This window comes from Chiloscyllium plagiosum, unplaced genomic scaffold, assembly GCF_037043375.1.
Source record: "Chiloscyllium plagiosum isolate Xiang-an unplaced genomic scaffold, Cpla_swu_hap1 HiC_scaffold_19, whole genome shotgun sequence".
Classification (NCBI taxonomy): Eukaryota; Metazoa; Chordata; class Chondrichthyes; order Orectolobiformes; family Hemiscylliidae; genus Chiloscyllium; species Chiloscyllium plagiosum.
Window position 1 is genome coordinate 5,561,368 of NW_028270157.1, and position 6,000 is coordinate 5,567,367.

Genomic DNA, 6,000 nt, shown 5'->3' on the forward strand with positions numbered 1-6,000 from the left:
TCAGTATCCTGTTCCTGCCTTATCTCCATAGCCCTTGATTCCACTATCCTTGAGAGCTCTATCCAACTCTTTCTTAAATGAATCCAGAGACTGGGCCTCCACTGCCTTCTGGGACAGAGCATTCCACACACTCACCACTCTCTGGGTGAAGAAGTTTCTCCTCATCTCTGTCCTAAATGGCCTACCCCTTATTTTTAAGCTGTGTCCTCTGGTTCGGGACTCACCCATCAGCGGAAATATGTTTCCTGCTTCCAGAGTGTCCAATCCTTTAATAATCTTATATGTCTCAATCAGATCCCCTCTCAGTCTTCTAAACTCAAGGGAATACAAGCCTAGTCGCTCCAATCTTTCAACATAAGATAGTCCTGCCATTCCAGGAATTGACCTCGTGATCCTACACTGCACTCCATCAATAGCCAGAATGTCTTTCCGCAAATTTGGAGACCAGAACTGCACACAAAATTCCAGGTGCAGTCTCACCAGGGCCCTGTACAGCTGGAGAAGGACCTCTTTGCTTCTATACTCAATCCCTCTTGTTATGAAGGCCAGCATGCTATTAGCCTTCTTCACTGCCTGCTGTACCTGCATGCTTACCTTCATTGACTGGTGTACAAAAACCTTTGTACTGCCCCTTTACCTAACCTGACTCCATTTAGGTAGTAATCTGCCTTCCTGTTCTTGCCACCAAAGTGGATAACCATACATTTGTCCACATTAAACTGCATCTGCCATGCATCTGTCACTCACCTAACCTGTCCATGTCACCCTGTAATCTCCTAACATCCTCCTCACATTTCACCCTGCCACCCAGCTTTGTATCATCAGCAAATTTGCTAATGTTACTATTAATACCATCTTCTATATCATTAATATATATTGTAAAAAGCTGCGGTCCCAGCTTTTACACAGAGAGTGGAAGGTGCATGGAATGCACTGCCAGCAGTGATAGTCGGGTCAGATACATTAGGGACATTTAAGCGACTCTTGGATAGGCACATAGAAGATAGTTCAATGAAGGTATGTAGGTTAGTCTATTCTGAGAGTAGGATAAAAGGCCAGTACAACATCGAGGGCTGAATGGCCTGCACTGTTCTATGACTCATTCCTGATGAAGGGCTCCTGCCCGAAACATCGATTCTCCTGCTCCTCGGATGCTGCCTGACCTGCTGTGCTTTTCCAGCACCACTCTAATCTTGACTCTGATCTCTAGAGTCCTCACTTTTGTCACTGTTCTATGTTGGCTTTTGCTGCAAGGGAGTGACATTTAAAAGTTGGGTAAAATGGACCAAAGAATCGCAGACACTGAAAATCTGAATCAAAAGTCGAAATTGCTAAAGAAACTCAACAGGTCTGGCAGCTGTACTGAAAGTAACAAATGCTGGAGATCATAGCAGGTCAGGCAGCATCCATGGAGAGAGAGCAAGCTAACGTTTCAAGTCTGGGACTTGCTGAAACACTGCAGCATGCCGAGGAAAGACACATGGGTATGTGAGCAGGATGCTGTCTGGCATCTGTTCTGAAGAAGGGTCACTGGACCTCAAACATTTACTCTGCTTTCTCTCCAATAAAGCGCCAGACCTGCTGAGTTTCTCCAGCAATTTTTATAACAGCAGGACAGTCTTGTGACATCTCTACAGGGTATTGGTGAGGAGCACCCTGGTTACTATGTGCAATTTTGAACTTCTTATTTAAAGAGCACTTCTCAAAATCATCGTATCATACAGTACAAAGTAGGCCCTTCAGCCCATCAAGTCTGGACTACTAAATGACATTTTGATTTAATTTTGTAAGTTTCATTTGTGTTTTGGCCTCTTGTTGCACTAAACTTCAGGAGCTGTAAATTCTGATTTTTTTTGTTTTAATTTTGTGAATTGGTTATTGTTTAAAAGAGTCAGAATAAATCAAAACAGAAATTACTAGGGAAACTCAGCAGGTCTTCAACATCTGTGGTGAGAGAAGTAGAATCAATGTTTCAGGTCCAGAGGGCTTCCTTCAGAATGAGTTTAGAAACAGTTGGAATTAAACCCACATTGTTGGCATCACTCCATATGACAAACCAGCCATCCATTCAACTGAGCTGACCTCCAAATGTGACCATATACATGAATCTTAAAGGGTTAGGATGCAGTTTGGATGCCTAATGTCATGTTGGCTTTTATTGCATGGGACATAGAACATAACATTAGGGAGGGCTTGTGACAGCTTTCCAGCTTATTGGTGAGACTGCACCTGAGTTACAGTTTTGGACTCTCTATGTGAGAAGAGATAGACTTCCATTGGAGGCAGGTCAGAGAAGGCTCACTTGGTTGATTCCTCGGATGAAGAGGTTGGTTTGTGTGGAAAAATCGACAGGTTGGCTCAATACAAATTGGAGTTTAGAAGAATGAGAGGTTATCCTAGTAAAACTCATAAGATCCTGGGAGGACTTGACATGGGTGGATGTTGTGAGGTACTTCTACCTTGTGGATGCATCTAGAATGAGAGCACTGTTCAAACTAAGCGTCTTCTATTAAAAAAGATGAGGAATTTCTTCTTTCAGGGTGCTTGACGTAGTAGGCCATTCAGCTCATCAAGATGGCTCCACCATTCGACGAGATCATGGCTGATCTGATTATCTTCAACTCCACTTTCCTGACTTGTCCCCATAATCCTCAATTCCTGTTCTGATTAAAAATCTGTATATTATACATAATGATTTGCCTTGTACAGCCTTCTGTGCTAAAGAATTGCACTGATTCGCTATCCTGAAAGAGGAAATTCCTCCTCATCTCTGTCTTAAATGGGCAAACCCACATTCTGAGATTATGCTCTTTGCTGGACTCTCCCACAAGAGACTCTCCCACATCTATCCTATCAAGCCCCCCAAAGAATTGCTGGTCCCTTTCACAGAGATCTGTGTTGGCTGGGTCATTGACTGCAGTCAGAGCTGAGTGAGAGAGATTTTGGTGGACAAAGGAACAGACAGGAAATGGACTTGTAGCAGAGCATGATCAATGGGCCAAATGGCCTCCTCCCGCTATATCTTATGATTCTTGTCGGACAGCAAGGAGAGAAGAGCACATGTAACAATGGGGACTGTGCTGCACTCTGACCTCTGTGCCAAAGGTTCTCAATTCAAGTCCCATTAGAGAAACCTGAGTACAAATTCCAAGCTGACACACTTAGTGCAGTACTACGGGTGTGCTGCAATGTCACAGCTCCGTCTGCATAAAACTGAGGTCCCTTCAGCAGCTTGAGACAGATTCATGGTGAAGAAGAGCAAGGGAGGTTTCCTGTGGTCTTGACTAATATCATAAAAGCAGATTATCTGGTTGTTATCATTTGGCTGTTGGAGATTGCTTGGTTACTGCTTTTCTCCATTACAGGCATGTTTACACTACTAAGCAGTGCTTGAGTGGCTGGCAAGCACTTTGGGATATCCTTAAGTGATATACAAATGCAAATTCTTGCTTTACATCTTCACCCTTCTGAAGAACTGTATTTTTTGAACGGCACTTTAAAAGTATGACTGATAATCCAGCAGGTTTAATGAATGATCTAAGGGATTAATTCAAATACCGAAACAGCAAGTGTGGGATTTGCTTTTAATTTATTTAATAAGTCAAGAAATAAGAATAAAAGTCAATAAGAAAAGAAAGCTAAGCTCAGTAATGGTGACATGAAATGACTGGATTGTTATAAAAACCCATCTGATTGATTAAAGTTATTTCTAATAGCAAAGAATGTCTGCCTATACTCTGAGAAAGTGAGGTTTGCAGATGCTGGAGAGTCAGAGTCAGAAAGTATGGCGCTGGAAAAGCAGAGCAGGTCAGGCAGCATCCGAGGAGCAGCAGAGTTAACGTTTCGGGAGTAAGCCCTGCATCAAGAATGTTGACTTTGAAGTGGTCCATTCAAATACTAAGCAAAGGTGAGGACTGCAGATGCTCGAAACCAGAGTTTAGACTAGAGTGTTGCTGGAAAAGCACAGCAGGTCAGGCCGCATCCGAGGAACAGGAAAATCAACGTTTTGGGCAAAAGCCTATTCCTGATGAAGGGCTTTTGCCCAAAACGTTGATTTTCCTGCTCCTCGGATGCTGCCTGACCTGCTGTGCTTTTCCAGCAACACTCTATTCAAATACTAAGGCAGTATTGAAATACTAAATGCAACCTCAGTTGCATTTGGGATAGATAGCAAATGCTAGCCTTGCCATGGAGACCCACAGGCCATGAATGAATACGACAAATCTCCAAATATCGAACATTGATTACTGCAATCTGTGTTTAGGGATTGGAGCAGGAGCACATTATAATTCAAGTTCAAAAATCATCAGCTGTGGTGAAAAGAATGAACTATTAAAAACACTTGTATGAGTGGCACAGAAGGGGCAAGCTGTTTGTTTGGCATATTTAACCAAATCTGGTGTGAAATCATGTCACAAGCAGGGAAATAGAAACCAATTTAGATGTTTTTTTAAAATTCTCCCCTCTCCTGAGATTAAGAATTTTATTTAGCATTCAGAGACATAATTTCTACAACAAAGCAGAACAGGTGGAGTCCATTCAACCCATTGAACCTGTTCATCTGTTTGAGTAGATCACAGTTGATGTGACCTACTCCCTTTTTTTTAACCAAATATCCTTTGACCCCTTTGACTAACAAAAATTCATCAATCCCAGGTTTAAAATTCACAGCTAATTTTCCAGTTTGGATGAAACATTAACAACCCAAAACACTAATCCCTGCTTCTCATTCCAATGATACTGCAGGGAATTCTGGATGTTTCTGGAATCTTCTACTACTTTTGTTTTGTACTCATCATTTAACCCAGCGCTGATTAAAAGCATCATTGGCATCAGTCTTAAAAACTGGCGATCACAACAGATCAGGCAGCATCCATGGAGCGAGCAAGCTAATGGTTCAGTGTTAGATGATTCTTTATCTTCATCATTGCATCAGTCTTTTCTGTTTCAGGTTTTTAAAAAATTTGCTCATGGGAACTGATAAGACCGACATTTATTGCCCATCCCTAAGTGCCCTTGAACTGAGTGCTTAGCTCTGACATTTCAGAGGACAGCTGAGTGTTGTCAACCACACCGTTGTAGATCCTGTGTAACATGTAGACCAGACCAGGAAAGGACAGCTGATGACCTTCCCTAAAGGAAATTAATGAACCAGATGGAGTTTTACAACAATTGTTGTTCCAATGGTATTTTTTTTAAGAATTGAATTTAAATTTCACCACCTACCAGGGTGAGATTCGAACCTACATCGTCAGGAGCTGGGTGACTAGTCCAGTTCTGGATGTAGGTTTGCACGCTGAGCTGGAAGGTTTGTTTTCAGACGTTTTGTCACCATACTAGGTAACATCTTCAGTGAACCTCCGAATGAAGCACTGGTGGTGTACCCCGCTTTCTATTATATGTTTGAGTTTCCTTGGGTTGGTGATGTCATTTCATGTGATGACATCATTTCCTGTGGTGATGTCATTTCCTGTTCTTATTCTCAGGGGGTGGTAAATGGGATCCAAGTCAATGTGTTTGTTGATAGAGTTCCGGTTGGAATGCTATGCTTCTAGGAATTCTTGTGCATGTCTCCGTTTGGCTTGTCCTAGGATAGATGTGTTGTCCCAGTTGAAGTGGTGTCCTTCCTCATCCATATGTAAAGATAGTAGTGAGAGTGGGTCATGTCGTTCTGTGGCTAGTTGATGTTCATGTATCCTGGTGGCTAGTTTTCTGCCTGTTTGTCCAATGTAGTGTTTGTTACAGTTCTTGCAAGATATTTTGTAGATGACATTAGTTTTGCTTATTGTCTGTATAGGGTCTTTCAAGTATATTAGCTGCTGTTTTAGTGTGTTGGTGGGTTTGTGGGCTTCCATGATGCCGAGGGATCTGAGTAGTCTGGCTGTCATTTCTGAGATGTCTTTGATGTAGGGCAGCAAGAAGTCATTTTCGATGACCAAGATGGTTAGGGGACCTGTGAAAAAATTGGTAGTGCCCCTGTCTCTGGGCTAGAAGCTCCAG